The sequence below is a fragment of the Bufo gargarizans genome, chromosome 5 (genome assembly GCF_014858855.1).
Source record: "Bufo gargarizans isolate SCDJY-AF-19 chromosome 5, ASM1485885v1, whole genome shotgun sequence".
Lineage (NCBI taxonomy): Eukaryota > Metazoa > Chordata > Amphibia > Anura > Bufonidae > Bufo > Bufo gargarizans.
Window position 1 is genome coordinate 228,402,329 of NC_058084.1, and position 19,810 is coordinate 228,422,138.

Here is a 19,810-nt window from a genome sequence, read left to right on the forward strand (position 1 = left end):
GCAAATGGATTTTTGATGTTATATACATATGCTTCCTCCCAATAGGACATTGTTAAATTGGCTAGGGAGGGTGAGTACTTCGCACCCATTGATACACCAGATATCTGTACATAGTATATAGAGTTAAATGAAAAATAGTTGTGAGACATCAAAAATTGAGTAACCTCCAAAGTATAATCTATAAAATCCTCAGAAAAATTGCTGTATTTATGCAAATGGAATTCAAGTGCTAGCATCGCCACATGATGTGGTATTGATGGATAAAGCGACACCACATCAATGGACAGCCATCTGTAGTTTTCAGCCCAAGTTATATCATAAAAATATTGTAAAATTGATGTGGTATCTTTCATATATCCTGGGATTCTTTTGACAAGGGGCTGGAGACTACAGTCTAGCCATTCACCCAGCCTCTCTGTTAGGGATCCAATCCCACTGACTATGGGACGTAGAGGAGGAGGAAATTGGCCCTTGTGGACTTTAGGAAGGGCATGCATTATAGGTGTAACTATAAATTCTACATTTAAATAATTTAATTGTTTTTGGTTAATGTGGTTATATTCTAAACCTTTTCGCAAAATCTCTAAAAATTCCCCTTTATATTTGGGTAAAGGGTCAACATCTAACCTTTGATATACTGAGAGATCAGAGAGTCATTTATTCATTTGTTCACAGTACATGTCACAATCCAGGACGACGACGGAACCTCCTTTATCGGCCATTTTGTATAACAATACGTTCATTATCGGCTAGTTCCTTGATTGCTTTTTTATATTTCATAGGCAGGTTGGTATATCCCCCCTCGTCCTGGATGTGACTATGTATTTCTTTTAGCTCCCTCTCTATGATATCTTGAAAAGTGTCCATATTGGTGGTTCTGGACATGATAGGATAAAAATCCGGATTAGTAGTTTTAAATTTTTGAGCATCAACACATCTATCAAATTCCAGTGATTCCCCTTGAAGATCGGTGAGACATGTTAGGGCCAGTTGTTCTTGGAATGATAAATGAAGATATTCATTTTCAATTCTACTTTCTGAACATGTCTGATCGATATTTCGTATGGGCTCATTCATATCCACATCACTGAAATGTCTGGTAACTGTCAGTTGTCTTATAAATGTATTTATATCTAATAAAGTAGAAAATAAATCAAAATTGACAGAAGGTACAAAGTTTAAACCCAATTTGAGAACTTCAATTTGTTCAGTTGAGAGGATGATGGCAGACAAATTTATAACATCTAATTGTGCACAGTCAGCTATCTTTGTTGGTAGCGTGTTGACCTGGTTTGGGGCGTTTTTATGTTTGCGTCCCGCCCGGCGCACTCGTTTTTTGGCGATTTTGTTGCAGTATCCTCCTTTTTATTTTTATTATTCTCCGGGTTAATATTTTTAGATTTTCTGTAGTATGACAGTTTGGGTTTTGCTCCATATTCCATGGTTTGTTGGGGGCTTAGTGATAAATCCTGTGAGCCTTATATCCCAATGGATTCAATTACTCTCAAATTGTTCGTTACAACTCATGTCACTCATTGTAAAGTGTGAAAATGAAAAACTGCTACAATTTCAAGATGAAATCGAACTTTGTAAATTATCTTTAAAACCTTTTGAATCCGGGGTAGATTTTGAAAGCTTGCAAACGGAAATGTTGAATAATATACATCATATAGAAGAATATATCACGGATATTAAACACAAAAAATTCCAAAGAGATCTATATGATTACAAACAGGACCAAGTATATGAATGGGGTAGAAGGGAAAATGTCTACTCGACCCCCAGATCCATTTTGAAAAATAAAAACAAAAATAAACCAAAGCAAGATAACCGCAATTATAAATCAAATTCTCAAAATAAATCACCAAGAGTGAGTTTTTCTTCTGAACTGGATACTGCTGACACCTCTGATGGCTCACAGGATTTATCACTAAGCCCCCAACAAACCATGGAATATGGAGCAAAACCCAAACTGTCATACTACAGAAAATCTAAAAATATTAACCCGGAGAATAATAAAAATAAAAAGGAGGATACTGCAACAAAATCGTCAAAAAACGAGTGCGCCGGGCGGGACGCAAACATAAAAACGTCCCAAACCAGGTCAACACGCTACCAACAAAGATAGCTGACTGTGCACAATTAGATGTTATAAATTTGTCTGCCATCATCCTCTCAACTGAACAAATTGAAGTTCTCAAATTGGGTTTAAACTTTGTACCTTCTGTCAATTTTGATTTATTTTCTACTTTATTAGATATAAATACATTTATAAGACAACTGACAGTTACCAGACATTTCAGTGATGTGGATATGAATGAGCCCATACGAAATATCGATCAGACATGTTCAGAAAGTAGAATTGAAAATGAATATCTTCATTTATCATTCCAAGAACAACTGGCCCTAACATGTCTCACCGATCTTCAAGGGGAATCACTGGAATTTGATAGATGTGTTGATGCTCAAAAATTTAAAACTACTAATCCGGATTTTTATCCTATCATGTCCAGAACCACCAATATGGACACTTTTCAAGATATCATAGAGAGGGAGCTAAAAGAAATACATAGTCACATCCAGGACGAGGGGGGATATACCAACCTGCCTATGAAATATAAAAAAGCAATCAAGGAACTAGCCGATAATGAACGTATTGTTATACAAAATGGCCGATAAAGGAGGTTCCGTCGTCGTCCTGGATTGTGACATGTACTGTGAACAAATGAATAAATGACTCTCTGATCTCTCAGTATATCAAAGGTTAGATGTTGACCCTTTACCCAAATATAAAGGGGAATTTTTAGAGATTTTGCGAAAAGGTTTAGAATATAACCACATTAACCAAAAACAATTAAATTATTTAAATGTAGAATTTATAGTTACACCTATAATGCATGCCCTTCCTAAAGTCCACAAGGGCCAATTTCCTCCTCCTCTACGTCCCATAGTCAGTGGGATTGGATCCCTAACAGAGAGGCTGGGTGAATGGCTAGACTTTAGTCTCCAGCCTCTTGTCAAAAGAATCCCAGGATATATGAAAGATACCACATCAATTTTACAATCTTTTTATGATATGACTTGGGCTGAAAACTACAGATGGCTGTCCATTGATGTGGTGTCGCTTTATCCATCAATACCACATCATGTGGCGATGCTAGCACTTGAATTCCATTTGCATAAATACAGCAATTTTTCTGAGGATTTTATAGATTATACTCTGGAGGTTACTCAATTTTTGATGTCTAACAACTATTTTTCATTTAACTCTATATACTATGTACAGATATCTGGTGTATCAATGGGTGCGAAGTACTCACCCTCCCTAGCCAATTTAACAATGTCCTATTGGGAGGAAGCATATGTATATAACATCAAAAATCCATTTGCGGAGCATGTGGTGTGGTATGGCAGGTACATCGATGATATGCTCCTTATCTGGAGTGGTGATGTGCCTGCCATACAACACTTCATGCAATATCTGGAAAATAACGCATATAATTTAAAATTTACATATACGGAACATCCGCAAAGTATCAATTTACTTGATCTTACACTTTCAGGAAAACCGACCCAGATTATACAAACTAAAACCTATCGAAAGGAAATAACAGGAAATACATTATTACGGGCAAACAGCCATCACCCCCTACACACAATAAAATCAATTCCTGTGGGAGAATTCACACGTGCCTACAGAAATTGCAGTACCGCAGCGGCTTTTGAAATAGAGGCTCAAATTATTATAAACAGATTAAAACAAAGAGCATATCCAAACTGAATGATATCCAGAGGCCTAGCTATAAATAAAAAGAAAAATAGAGAAGATTTACTCTTTTCAACTTCTAAAAATTCTAAAAATAAAAAAAATAATATCTCTAAACAGATACCAAAAATTGAGAGTTCAGATAAAAATGTAAATAAAAACAAAAAAGATAGTTTACCTACACTTGTTTTGACGTACAGCAAGCAATTTGAAAAAATTCAACAAATTATTAAAAAATATCTACCCATCCTCCATGATGACAAAATATTGCACTGTGCGCTAAAACAAGGCTGTAGAATTGTGTCAAGATGGCCAAGAACTATAGGAAATGATTTATCACCCTCTATGTATATACATCGAAATAAATATAAGCGGGATCCCTGGCTTATATATAAGGGTTTCACCAGATGCGGAAGTTCGCACTGCCGCACTTGTACATACGCAGTAAATACCAAAACTTTTCACGATGCGAATAATTCACATATATATCCAATCAAATCTTATATTAATTGTAATTCTATAGGGGTAGTATATATCATAAAATGTATCGCCTGTGATATGTTATATGTGGGATGTACCACTAGAAAATTTAAGGTCCGAATTCTAGAGCACCTCAACTACATAACAAATCCGTACAGTGTGAACACATCCAATGCGGCTAAACACTTTATTTGCAAACATGAAAGCCAGGTGCGCAATTTCAAAGCCTTTGCAATTGAACAGGTGAAATTGCCCAGCAGAGGAGGAGATTTTAAACGTTTAGTGAGACTCAGAGAGGCTTTTTGGATTTTTAAGTTGTATACTAGACATCCAAATGGCCTTAATAAGAAAAACAAACTTATGTATTTCTACTAACCCATGACTCTTCTATTTTTCACTTTCCTTCACCATAGTTATGTATCTCTTCAATTTAATGAAGAGCAGTAATGGAGAAAAGGTATCCATGCCGGAATTAGCAGCACAGCACTAACATATGTGGATCCATACAAATAAGTTGGCTATATATAACTAATGTAGTGTTCTGATGCTATCCTGATAATTGACATTCTTTGACAATTTTAATATGTTCACTGTTTTTATTTAATGGTTATGTTTCAATATAAATTTTTGTAATAATCAGTGACTTTGTATAGATGCATGGATTTTCTATTGTGAGACACATGAGCAGTGCCTCACCTGGAAAACAAAAGGTTAAAATTTTCTCTGCCTCCTACACTCCCCCACCCTTCAGGTGGGGTTAAAGTAATTACAACTTTCAGTTTAGACTGGTATAAAGGTGCCAGAGGAGACACTGCTCATTGTTACGACTAAGAACTACTGTTCGAAACGAGTCAAGGTTGCTGCACTTGTGGGTGGATGCCCTGTTCATATGTCTACTGCCTGAATAAAAGACGAAGATTTTAGCTACCAAAATCGTGAGTGCTGGAATTTCATGGTTATTGCAAGGCCCCCATAACTTGGGGCAGTAGGTGGTATTAACCAGTAAGCACTGTCACTTGCAGTGAAGGAAAGCATGCATAGGAGGCAGGAAAGAAATGTTACAACTTAAAGACGCTCTGTCACCTGGTTCCAGCATACCCTAATAGTCATATAGCCAGGTAGGGCTCTTAACACTGATTAAAAAAAAGGTCTTTTTTAGCTGTAAAACAACTTTTATAAATATTTAAATGAGCAACTGGAGCACTTAGAGGCTGGGTTATGTCTTCCGAGCACTGCTTCTGCCACACCCCCAGGAATAATACCACCGCCCCGCATGTTCTAATAATGCCCGAGTGCATTTGACTGGCAGCGCTAGACTCACTGATCTAGTGTCACGGCTGAGGATGGGGGAAACCCTCAGCCGTGAAATGCCAGGTGGTGTAGTGGCTACTCGGCCATGAGAACAGGATAGGGAGCAGGTCAACTCACGCATCCCTACCCTGACCCTAACTCCTAACCTGCATGGGCCGACCTTTAACCCCTTAAGGACTCAGCCCTATTTCACCTTAAAGGGATTCTGCACTTTCAATTAACTGATGATCTATCCTCTGGATAGATCATCAGCTTCTGATCGGCCGGGGTCCGACACCTGGGACCCCTGCCGATCAGCTGTTTGAGAAGGCAGCGGCGCTCCAGGAGTGCCGCGGCCTTCTCACTGTTTACCGCCGGGCCCACTGACGTTACGACTTGTATCAACTACAGTGGGCGCGGCTAAGCTCCATTCAAGTGAACAGAGCTTAGCCGCGCCCACTCTAGTTGATACAAGTCGTGACGTCAGTGGGCGGGCGGCCCGGCAGTAAACAGTGAGAAGGCCGCGGCACTGCTGGAGCGCCACTGCCTTCTCAAACAGCTGATCGGTGGGGGTCCCGGGTGTCGGACCCCGGCCGATCAGAAGCTGATGATCTATCCAGAGGATAGATCATCAGTTAATTGAAAGTGCAGAACCCCTTTAAGGACTTGGCCATTTTTTGCAAATCTGACCAGTGTCACTTTAAGTGCTGATAACTTTAAAACGCTTTGACTTATCCAGGCCGTTCTGAGACTGTTTTTTCATCACATATTGTACTTCATGACACTGCAAAAATTGGGTCCAAAAGTAAATTTTTTGGGATAAAAAAATACCTTTTTTACCAAAAGTTTTGAAAAATTAGCAAATTTCAAAGTTTCAGTTTCTCTACTTCTGTAATACATAGCAATACCCCCAAAAATGTTGATGACTTTACATTCCCCATATGTCTACTTCATGTTTGCAGCATTTTGGGAATGATATTTTATTTTTTGGGGATGTTACAAGGCTTAGAAGTTTAGAAGCAAATCTTGAAATATTTCAGAAATTTACAAAAACCCAATTTTTAGGGACCACTACAGGTCTGAAGTCACTTTGCAAGGCTTACATAATAGAAACTGCCCAAAAATGACCCCATTCTATAAACTACACCCCTCAAGGTATTCAAAACTGATTTTACAAACTTCGTTAACCCTTTAGGTGTTGCACAAGAGTTATTGGCAAATGGGGATGAAATTTGAGAATTTCATTTTTTTGCCTAATTTTCCATTTTAACCCATTTTTTCTACTAACAAAGCAAGGGTTAACAGCCAAACAAGACTGTATCTTTATTGCCCTGACTCTGCCGTTTACAGAAACACCCCATATGTGGCTGTAAACTACTGTACGGGCACACAGTAGGGCGTAGAGGGAAAGGTGCGCCGTATGGTTTTTGGAAGCCAGATTTTGCTGGACTGGTTTTTTGACACCATGTCCCATTTGAAGCCCCCCTGATGCACCCCTAGAGTAGAAACTCCATAAAAGTCACCCCATCTAAGAAACTACACCGCTCAAGGTATTCAAAACTGATTTTACAAACTTCGTTAACCCTTTAGGTGTTGCACAAGATTTAATGGAAAATAAAGATACAATTTCAAAATTTCACTTTTTTGGCAGATTTTCCATTTTAATATTTTTTTTTCCAGTTACAAAGCAAGGGTTAACAAAAACAAAACTCATTATTTATGGCCCTGATTCTGTAGTTTACAGAAACACCCCATATGTGGTCGTAAACCGCTGTACGGGCACACGGCAGGGCGCAGAAGGAAAGGAATGCCATACGGTTTTTGGAAGGCAGATTTTGCTGGACTGGTTTTTTGACACCATGTCCCATTTGAAGCCCCCCTGATGCACCCCTAGAGTAGAAACTCTAAAAAAGTGACCCCATTTTAGAAACTACGGGATAAGGTGGCAGTTTTGTTAGTACTAGTTTAGGGTACATATGATTTTTGGTTGCCCTAATTTACACTTTTTTGCGCGGCAAGGTAACAAGACATAGATTTTTTGGCACGATTTTATTTTTTGTTATTTACAAAATTCATCTGACAGGTTAGATCATGTGGTAATTTTATAGAGCAGGTTGTCACGGATGCGGCGATACCTAATATGTATACAATTTTTTTTATTTATGTAAGTTTTACACAATGATTTCATTTTTAAAACAAAAAAAATGTTTTAGGCCCCTTTCACACGGGCGAGTTTTCCGTGCGGGTGCGATCCGTGCGGCGAACGTATGGCACCCGCACTAAATCCTGACCCATTCATTTCTATGGGGCTGTGCACATGAGCGATGTTTTTAACGCATCACTTGTGCGTTCAGTTGAAATCGCAGCATGCTCTATATATTCCGATTTTGACGTGACGCAGGCCCCATAGAAGTGAATGGGGTGTGTGAAAATCGGATGGCATCCGCAAGCAAGTACGGATGCCGTGCGATTTGCACGCATGGTTGCTAGGAGACCATCGGGATGGAGACCCGATCATTATTATTTTCCCTTATAACATGGTTATAAGGGAAAATAATAACATTCTGAATACAGAATGCATAGTACACCAGCGCTAGAGGGGTTAAAAAAATAAAATAAATAATTGAACTCACCTTAGTCCACTTGCTCGCGAAGCCCGGCATCTCCTTGTGTCTCCGCTGCTGATGAACAGGACCTGGGGTGAGCTGCTCCATTAAATAGAGCTTAAGGACCTTCGATGACGTCACTCCGGTCATCACATGGTCTTTTACCATGGTGAATCACCATGGTAAAAGATCATGTGACGTACCATGTGATGACCGGAGTGACGTCATCAAAGGTCCTTAACCGATATTTAATGGAGCAGCTCACCCCAGGTCCTGTTCAACTTCAGCACAGAGGAGACACAAGGAGATGCCGGGCTTCGCGAGCAAGTGGACTAAGGTGAGTTAAATTTTTTTTTATTTTTTTTTAACCCCTCTAGCGCTGGTTTACTATGCATTCTGTATTCAGAATGCTATTATTTTCCCTTATAACCATGTTATAAGGGAAAATAATACAATCTTCAGAACATCAATCCCAAGTCCGAACTTCTATGAAGAAGTTCGGGTTTGGGTACCAAACATGCGCGATTTTTCTCACGCGAGTGCAACGCATGACAATGTTTTGCACTTGCGCAGAAAAAATCGCGCATTTTCCTGCAACTCACCCGGCTCTTATCCGGGCAAAAAAAATGACGCCCATGTGAAAGAGGCCTTAGTGTCTCCATAGTCTAAGAGCCATAGTTTTTTCAGTTTTTGGGAAATTATCTTAAGTAGGGTCTCATTTTTTGCGGGATGAGATGACGGTTTGATTGGCACTATTTTGGGGTGCATACCGTTTTTATTTTTATTTTTTTACGGTGGTCATCTGAGGGGTTAGGTCATGTGATATTTTTATAGAGCTGGTCGATACGGACGCGTCGATACCTAATATGTATACATTTTTTTATTTATTTAAGTTTTACACAATGATTTCATTTTTGAAACAAAAAAAAATCATGTTTTAGTGTTTCCATAGTCTAAGAGCCATAGTTTTTTCAGTTTTTGGGCGATTATCTTGGGTAGGGTATAATTTTTGCGGGATGAGATGACGGTTTGATTGGTACTATTTTGACGTACATGCGACTTTTTTGATCACTTTTATTACCTTTTTTAGGAAGTAAGGTGGGCAAAATTTCAATTTTCTCATAGTTTTTATTTTTTTATTTTTATGGCGTTCACCGTGCGGGGAAAGTAAAATGACCGTTTTATAGATCAGGTCGTTATGGATGCGGCGATACCTAATATGTGTAGTGTATTTTTATTTATTTTTTATTCAGTGATAAATGTGTTTTTTTTAATGTTAACTTTTTTCCATTTTTTTCCATTTTTTTTTTACCCAGACCCACTTGGTTCTTGAAGATCCAGTGGGTCTGATGTCTGTATAATACAGTACTGTACAATATATATTGTACTGTACTGTGTTTTACTTACACTTTGTCTGAACAGATCTCTGCCTTCAGCACAGATCTGTTCAGCACCATGGACAGCAGGATGCCTGAGAAGGCGTCCTGTTGCCATGGGAACCTTCCCCGTCTGCTCAGTAGTGTTCAGAACTTCGCAGACGGGGAAGGGTAAGGACGGGTCTGTCGGGGGGCTGCCTGGGAGCTCTCTCCCTCTCCCATCGGGGGGCTGCAAAGGCACAGCAGCCCCCCGATGGGAGAGGGAGGGAGCTCCCTGAGCTGTTAACCTTTTCCATACAGCGGTCCGTACGGACCGTTGTATGGAAAGGGTTAAACGGCTGACATCGCATCACCGATGTCAGCCGTTTATACCAGGGTGCCAGCAATGTGCTGGCACCCTGGTATACCCACTAGAAGCCAACGATTATTCAAGGGGAGGCGGGTGGGGGACCGTGATCCCGCCTCCCACACCGCCCGCCTCCCGCACCGCCTGCGACACCCCCCCTGCACATAATATCATTCAGGGGTGCAGGGGGGGTTAATAAAACTTAATTTCTGGCATTTTAACGTTTGATCCCCGCGGTCTCTGAATCGATTAAAAGCGCAGCAAACCGCAGGTCTGAATTGACCTGCGGTTTGCTGCGATCGCCGATACGGGGGTCCCCCCTCGGCGTTGTGACAGGATGCTGGCTGAATGATTTCAGCCGAAATACCATTCGGATTAACCCCCGGGGCACCGCAATCTTATTTTAAACTCATGACGTACCGGTACGTCATGGGTCCTTAAGGACTCGGGTACCATGTGTTAGGATCTGGACTTGAACCTGGGACCTCTGCTGTGTCCGGCGGTGCCTCTACTTGCTGAGCCACCTGAAGTGCTGGACAGTTCCTTAGACTATTCCTTGAATGATCTTGTCTTGAATCTTGTTTGCCTTGAACCTTGAACCCCTTGCTCCTCCCATGAACTTCCTGATTTAAGCCATGTCTCTGCACTTCCTGGTTGCCAGATAATTGTGCCTTACCAGCCAATATCTTGCTCTTGTCTTTACTGCTGCCGACCGTATCTCTGCTACCATCCGTTACTGACATTTGTTCCTCGACTACGCTCCTGCTTAATCCCAACCTGCACTATTTGTTACCGACTTTGGCTTGTTATTCAACCACGCTTCTGCTTGATTCCTGTCTGCTATATCTGCTACTGGACCTCGGCTTGCTCACCTCCTGCTGGGGCTATCCTGAGGACCGCGACCTGGTACTAACACGCAGCAAAGTCCATCTCCACCATCAGGAGCTCTGGCGAATACCGGTTAGTACTTAGATCCCGCACCTCAGGTGAACCCGTGTCATCAGCCAGGGTGATCAGTGTGAATATCTGCTCCGCTGCTATAGCTACTGGCCTCCGAGCCTGACTCCAGACCGTGACAGAATAATCTGGCCCAAAATATGGAGGCCGCTGTAGCAGCTGCTGTGGCTCCTCTCAGGGTACAAATCTCTGAGTTGCAGGCATTTGGTGTTAACTACCAGGAGAAGTTTGCTGATTTACAAATTGAAGTGAAAGGGCTACAAGAGGACATCCTTGATCTGCATAGACAATTGCGGGACTTTCGTTCCCGTGACACTGCTGCTGTAGATACTAATGCACGAATGCCCCTACCACTCAAGTTTAATGAAGACCATCACCATTACAGAGGTTTCCTTAATCAGTGTCGTATATACTTTCAGATGCAACCAGCTGCATTTACTTCTGACAGGAAAAGGGTGCTGTTTATTATTAATCCCCTGACTGAGGAAGCCTTAGCCTGGGCCTCCCCTTATGTGGAGAAAGATGATGTCATCCTGGATAATTTCAATAATTTTGTGGCTGCTATGAATCAAGTTTTCGATGATCCTAACCGCTGCGCTACTGCTGAGGCAAAATTACACAAATTAAGGCAGGGCAGACGCTCAGTTGCAGAGTACACCACAGAATTCCGACGTTGGATCTCAGATACCAATTGGAATCCAGCAGCACAAAAGAGTCAGTTCCGTCAAGGACTCTCTGAACAAGTAAAAGATGAGCTAGCCAGAGTAGAAAGTCCTGAAGACCTTGAGGCTTTTATTAAATTATGTATTCGAATTGATCAGAGGCTTACTGAAAGGAGAAAAGAGAGACTGGGAATCCTAGGCAGTAATGGTGACATGCGTTTTTCTACTAGCCAGTTTACTCCTAAGGGTCCAAGAGTTCTTCCAGATTCTGACAGTGCTGAACCTATGCAGGTGGATGCTATTAAAAGATCTATTACTACTCAGGAGAAAGAAAGACGACGTTCAGAGAACTTATGTCTTTATTGTGGAAACGCTGGACACTACGCAATTAATTGTCCCAATAAATTTAGAAGAACAATTGCGGCAACTGATGTTGTATCTGAACAAATAAACTCAATTTCTCAGTCTGTCTCTCCTTTGATTCAGGAAGCAATAAAGTTCATTCTTTATCAACTCATTTTATCATCCCTATAAAGCTTATCGTTGAAGATGGTGAAATACCTTGTTCTGCTATGCTGGACTCAGGGGCCGGGGGAAACGTCATGGACATTGAATTTGCCCAAAATCATAACATTCAAATAAGCAATAAACTCACCCCTGTTGATATGGAAACTGTGGATGGCTCACCCTTATCTTCAGGACCTGTTACCCATGAGACTGTTTCACTTAAACTCCTAATTGAGACTGACCATCAGGAGACTATCAGTTTTCAGCTGATCACATCACCCAAGTTCCCTATCATCCTGGGCATTCCTTGGTTCTCTATCCATAATCCCTCCATCAACTGGGAAACACGTTCTTTAAGTTTTACCTCTGACCACTGCAAAAAACATTGCAGGGAATCTTATCAAATAAGCCCTCCACCAACACTGGATTCACAAGCAGTTATGGTAACTACCCAGTCATATGACAAGCTACCTCCACAATATCTTGAGTTTTGTGACGTTTGTGATAAAAAGAACGCCGATCAGCTGCCTCCTCATCGCTCGTATGATTGCCCCATTGAATTGCTTCCAGGGGCAGAAATACCCTTTGGTCGCCTTTTTTCTTTATCAGAACCTGAGCTGAAGGTGCTCCGGGAGTGGCTTAATGAGAATCTGGAGAAGGGTTTTATCAGACACTCAACCTCTCCTGCTGGGGCAGCCTTGTTCTTCGTGGAGAAAAAGGACTCAACCCTGCGTCCGTGTATCGACTACAGAGATTTAAGCAGGATCACAATTAAAAATCGCTATCCACTTCCACTGATTCCAGAAATGCTCGAGAGACTCCGCTCCGCCAAGCTCTTTACCAAATTAGATTTACGGGGGGCATACAACCTTGTCCGCATTCGTCCTGGAGATGAATGGAAAACTGCTTTCAGAACCAGATATGGACATTTTGAGTCTTTGGTCATGCCCTTTGGACTGTGCAATGCTCCCGCAACCTTTCAGCATTTTATTAATGATGTTTTCCGAGATTTGCTGGATCAGTTTGTAATAGCCTATTTGGATGATATTCTAATTTTTTCTGATAATTTGGAAGAACACCGCAAGCATGTCTGTATTGTCCTCAAGAGACTAAGGCAGAATCAACTTTACATAAAACTAGAGAAATGCGAGTTTGAACAAAGTCAGATCCAGTTCTTGGGTTACATAATTTCTTCTGAAGGGGTAAGCATGGATCCCGATAAGATCAAAGCAGTGGTGGATTGGCCTGTCCCTACGAATGTTAAGGAGATACAACGATTTGTTGGATTTGCTAACTTTTACAGGAGATTTATAAGGAATTTCTCCAAGGTAATAGCTCCAATTACACAGATGACAAAGAAAGGAATACCCTTTTTGTGGTCATCTGAGTCACAAGCTGCCTTTAGTAAACTAAAGACTCTCTTCACTACTGCACCAATACTGGTACATCCAGATCCGGAACTACCTTTCATCGTAGAAGTTGATGCTTCAGATTCTGCTGTGGGAGCTATTCTTTCTCAGAGAATTGGAGAAAGAATGCAGCTTCATCCTTGTGCTTATTTCTCTCGACTGATGTCTCCAGCCGAGAAGAATTATGACATTGGAAACAAGGAGCTGCTGGCAATTAAGCAAGCATTTTCTGAGTGGAGGCATCTGCTGGAAGGGGCTAAGCACCCTGTAACCGTTCTCACGGATCACAAAAATTTAGAATTTATTCGTTCTGCCAAGAGGTTGTCATCTAGACAAGCACGTTGGACCCTATTCTTCTCGAGGTTCAATTTCGTTATCTCGTACCGCCCTGGGTCAAGGAATGGTAAGGCTGATGCCCTGTCACGGATGTTGTCTGGGCCTCTCCAGGAAAGCAACTCCGAATGTACGATCCTTCCTCAAAAGAACTTTCTAGGGGCCATGAGTTCTAAGACCTTTCTTAATCTTCTCAAGAAGGGGTATGAGAATGACCCACTTCTTAATCATCCTCTTAAAGACTTTAACCTCAAGTACAGCAATGTTTTTTGGACTCAAGCGCATTGCCTCTATGTACCTGAATCAGTTCGAGTAGAAGCCCTCAGGTTGGTTCACGACTCTAAACTTGCTGGTCATTTTGGGGTTTCTAAGACAGAGGAACTCTTATCACGTTCCTTTTGGTGGCCTGGGTACAAGAAAGATGTCAAGAATTATGTGGCTTCGTGTCGAACCTGTGCTTGCAATAAGACACCCTGATCGTCTTCTCTGGGGTTACTTCAACCACTGCCTGTTCCATCAAGACCATGGGGGTCAATTTCGATGGACTTTGTGGTTGACCTTCCCCTTTCTAAAGGGATGACCACCATCCTGGTAGTTGTGGACCGTCTCACTAAAATGGCTCATTTTATTCCAGTTAAGGGGGTACCCTCTGCCGAACATACTGCAGAAGTAATGGTCCGGGAAGTTTTTAAACTACATGGAATTCCTGATGATGTGGTGTCTGACAGAGGAGTACAGTTTACCTCTAAATTTTGGAGAAGTTTTTGCTCAGCGTTGGGTGTAACAATTAATCTGTCCTCAGCTTTTCATCCACAGTCTAATGGTCAGACCGAGAGGACCAATCAAACCTTGGAGCAATACCTTCGATGCTTTGTGAGTTATCTTCAGGATGATTGGGTGGACTACCTTCCTACGGCAGAGTTTGCTTACAATAACTCTAAACATAGCTCCACTTCCCAAAGCCCCTTTTTCCTAAACACTGGGTATCATCCAGTTTTTATTCCAGGGCAACCTATTTCAACTCCAATTCCTGCTGTTACAGACAGATTAACTTCATTACAGGAGATCCAGGAGAAATTGACGGACACATTGAAGGAGGCTCAGGAATATTACAAGAAAGCTGCTGACAGACATCGGAGATCAATCCCCACCTTTCAAGTAGGTGACAAAGTTTGGTTATCTACCAAAAATTTGAAGGTTCAGGTTCCATGTGCTAAGTTGGGTCAAAAGTTTGTGGGACCTTTTGAGATTTCTTCTCAAATCAACCCGGTCACTTTTCGCCTAAAACTTCCCGACAATATGAGGATTCACCCTGTTTTTCATGTATCGCTACTTAAAACGTTTCATGAAAATACTTTTTCTGGAAGAATTCATCCTCCTCCTCCACCTGTTGAAGTACAGGGTGAAGAAGAATTTGTGGTGGAAAAAATTCTTGACTCCAGGATCTTTCGGAAAAAATTACAATATCTGGTTCAATGGGAAGGATATGGGCCAGAAGAAAACTCTTGGGAGCCGGCTGAGAATGTTCACGCCCCTAGATTAACAAAGGAATTCCACCAGAGGTTTCCTCACAAACCTGGCCCTAAGACATCCAGGGGATGTCCTGGGAGGACGGGAGTACTGTTAGGATCTGGACTTGAACCTGGGACCTCTGCTGTGTCCGGTGGTGCCTCTACTTGCTGAGCCACCTGAAGTGCTGGACAGTTCCTTAGACTATTCCTTGAATGATCTTGTCTTGAATCTTGTTTGCCTTGAACCCCTTGCTCCTCCCATGAACTTCCTGATTTAAGCCATGTCTCTGCACTTCCTGGTTGCCAGATTATTGTGCCTTACCAGCCAATATCTTGCTCTTGTCTTTACTGCTGCCGACCGTATCTCTGCTACCATCCGTTACTGACATTTGGCTTGTTCCTCGACTACGCTCCTGCTTAATCCCAACCTGCACTATTTGTTACCGACTTTGGCTTGTTATTCAACCACGCTTCTGCTTGATCCCTGTCTGCTATATCTGCTACTGGACCTCGGCTTGCTCACCTCCTGCTGGGGCTATCCTGAGGACCGCGACCTGGTACTAACACGCAGCAAAGTCCATCTCCACCATCAGGAGCTCTGGCGAATACCGGTTAGTACTTAGATCCCGCACCTCAGGTGAACCCGTGTCATCAGCCAGGGTGACCAGTGTGAATATCTGCTCCGCTGCTATAGCTACTGGCCTCCGAGCCTGACTCCAGACCGTGACACCATGCCATACCGATACGTCCTAAGTCCTTAAGGGGTTAAAGGTAGGAGGACCCATGCGCAGGAACCTCGGAGCCCTGTCTTACCCTCCGCAGATCCCTGAGCTAGGAGCTGGGTAAGACGACCTACTCCTCCTTGGCACGGAGGAGCAGGAGTCTCAATGGCCAAGCTGTTGGGAAAAGGGGGACATGAACAGCCTCACAGGAATGGCAGGCGAACACCCAGTTCCACCAACCTGCCACAGCCTTGCTGACTGGATCCCTGAGCAGACAGGAAACCAGAACCGTGAGCTGCACCAAACATAAGAAGGTCCCAACAGAAGAACATACAACCTCACCAACATAAAGACATCAACAAGAACAATAATTTTATGATCACAGGGGTGGCTCTCACAGGCAGGTCGAATACACAGGAGGCTGCTCCAGCTAGCAGGGCTGAAGCAACCTACTGAACTATGCAAAACACTCAGGCTTTATAGGCCAAGAAGCCACACCCACAGTCAGACACACCCAGTGACATCACTCACACACTGGGAAGGGAGTTAACCCTTCCAGCACCACAGAAGGGAAAGTCACAGACAGGGGAAGTGTCCAACAGATCACACTGTGGCTGTTGCCGCTGGCAACGACATGGGTGGCAGCCGTCCAGAAAGACAGCCAGAAGGCCAGGACACTGCCACCACATGTACAACATACCAGATGCTGCCACGAGCAGCCACAGTGAAAGAAAGATGTACGTGCGCACCAATCAACAACAAGTGCACACAGACATACAAACAAAGTGCATCCACACACGCACACAACTCCCCGGGAACCGCACACATAGCTGTTGTCCGCGGCAACCGCACTGAGGCCAACTACATTATGCCTCAGCTGCGATTGACACAACAACCACAACCGCGGGCAACTGTATGCGGCTCCCAAGGAGTCACGACCATAACAGTGGCCGTGACATCTAGTGCTGAGATCCAGCATGTGCACACTTCTATGCGCACTCAACTGTTTCCATTCTTCTGGGCAAGTCCTTGTCTACTAGTACACACGCGCCGTCACGTCACTGCACCCGGAAGTGGTGGCGCGCATGCACTAGAAGATAAGGACACACCCAAAAGAACGGGAACAGTTGAGTGTGCACGCACCGTCATACATGCGAGTGTGCACGTGCTGGATCTCAGTACTAGATCAGTGAGTCTAGAGCTGCCAGTCAAATGCATTGGGGGCGTTATTAGAACATGCAGGGTGGTGGTATAAATCCTGCGGGCATGGCAGAAGCAGTGCTCGAAAGGCATAACCCAGCCTCCGAGTTCTCCAGTTGCTCATTTAAATATTTATAAAATGGACTTCAGATAAGGGAATGAAAGGTATGAATTTTTAACAAGTTCCTGCAGCATGGCCCTTGAATAGAAGATTTATATTTTCCTGTCCCACACTGCCCCCACTGTTTCCATCTTCTGGTCCCTGTTCTGAAACAAGTTCAGCGTTTGTGAAATACAAGACCGTATGCGTGAAGATAAAACAAGTCTGGCGTTCATGAAATACAAGAACGCATGGGTAAAGATACACAAGCCGGCATTCTAACTACCAAGCACAGCGGGGAGAGGAAGCAAAGTGGTGAGATATATGACCTGACTGGTGTTCTCAGGGCTCCAACTCCCACCAAAACTTAAGATTCTGAAGCACCGCAAGTCCCAGCTGGCATCAGGAGACTGCAAGGAGGGATGAGAGGAGCTGATGCGCAAGTCGATTAAACACAGTAACTAATACTTTGGCACATATTTAACAATATATATATACAGTTGGAAGAAAAAGTATGTGAACCCTTTGGAATGATATGGATTTCTGCACAAATTGGTCATAATATGTGATCTGATCTTCATCTAAGTCATAACAATAGACAATCACAGTTCGCTTAAGCTAATAACACACAAAGAATTAAATGTTACCATGTTTTTATTGAGCACACTATGTAAACATTCACAGTGTAGGTGGAAAAAGTATATGAACGCCTAGACTAATCACATCTCCAAGAGCTAATTGAAGTGAGGTGTCAGCCAACTGGAGTACAATCAATGAGATAAGATTGGAGGCGTTGGTTACAGCTGCCCTGCCCTATAAAAAACACACACCAGTTCTGGGTTTGCTTTTCACAAGAAGCATTGCCTGATGTGAATGATGCCTCGCACAAAAGAGCTCTCAGAAGACCTACGATTAAGAATTGTTGACTTGCATAAAGCTAGAAAGGGTTATAAAAGTATCTCCAAAAGCCTTGCTGTTCATCAGTCAATGGTAAGACAAATTGTCTATAAATGGAGAAAGATAAGCACTGCTGCTGCTCTCCCTAGGAGTGGCCGTCCTGTAAAGATGACTGCAAGAGCACAGCGCATACTGCTCAATGAGGTGAAGAAGAATCCTAGAGTGTCAACTAAAGACTTACAAAAGTCTCTGGCATATGATAACATCCCTGTTAGGCTACTATCACACTTGCGTTCAGAGCGGATCCGTCTGGGGTCTGCCAGACTGATGCATTCTGAGCGGATCCGCATCCACTCAGAATGCATTAGGGCTGGACGGATGTGTTTGGGGCCACTTGTGAGAGCCTTTAAACGGAACTCACAAGCGGAGCCCCGAACACAAGTGTGAAAGTAGCCTTATCGAATCTACGATACTTAAAACACTAAACAAGAATACATTTCATGGGATACCACAGAGGAAGCCACTGCTGTCCAAAAAAAAACATTGCTGCACATTTACAGTTTGCACAAGAGCACCTGAATGTTCCATAGTAGTACTGGCAAAATATTCTGTGGACAGATGAAACCAAAGTTTAGTTGTTTGGAAGAAACACACAACACTATGTGTGGAGAAAAATAGGCACAGCACACCAACATCAAAACCTCATCCCAACTGTGAACTATTGTGGTGGGGGCATCATGGTTTGGGGCTGCTATCCTGCTTCAGGCCCTGGACGGATTGCTATCATCGAAGGAAAAATGAATTTCCTAGTTTATCAAGAAATTTTGCAGGAGAACTTAAAGGGCTTCTGTCAACCCACTAAAGTCATATTTTTTTTTTGGCTACTTATAATCCCTATACTGCGATATATCAATACATAATGTTATTAATCATTTTGGTTCAGTAGTTCATTTAAAAGAGGGACTTTTATCATATGCAAATTACCTGTCTACCAGCAAGTAGGGCGGCTACTTGCTGGTAGCAGCCGCATCCTCCTATCATAAATACGCCCCCTCCTCATGTTGATTGACAGGGCCAGCGAACGCATTGAGGATGGAGTGGCCGAGCGAGCGTCCTTCCCTCAGTGCGTCTGCGCCGACTGAGGACAGGTTCGGCACAGGTGCCAGATTTTGAATGCAGACAGGGCCAGCCAGAGAACGAGCGCATTCGCTGGCCCTCTCAATCAACATGAGAAGGGGGCGTCTTTATGAAAGGAGGATGCGACTGCTACCAGCATGTAACCGCCCTACTTGCTGGTAGACAGGAAATTTGCATACAATAAAAGTCCCTTTTTTTAATTAACTACTGAACCAAAATGATTAATAACATTATGTATTGATATATCGCAGTATAGGGATTATAAGTAGCCCAAAAAAAAAAAAAAGAGAGACTTTAGTGGGGTGACAGAAGCCCTTTAAGGCCATCTGTTCACCAGTTGAAGCTCAACAGAAGATGGGTGTTGCAACTGGACAACGACCCAAATCATAGAAGTAAATCAACAACAGAATTGCTTAAACAGAAGAAAATATGCCTTCTGGAGTGGCCTAGTCAGAGTCCTGACCTCAACCCGATTGAGATGCTGTGACATGACCTCAAGAAAGCGATTCAC

General features: G+C 42.6%; 1 protein-coding gene across 1 annotated transcript in view; it reads left to right on the forward strand.

The window, feature by feature from the left end:
* Window positions 1-19,810, forward strand: part of MOCOS (molybdenum cofactor sulfurase) — an 869,883-nt gene that overhangs the window by 639,911 nt on the left and 210,162 nt on the right. The window lies entirely within an intron of this gene.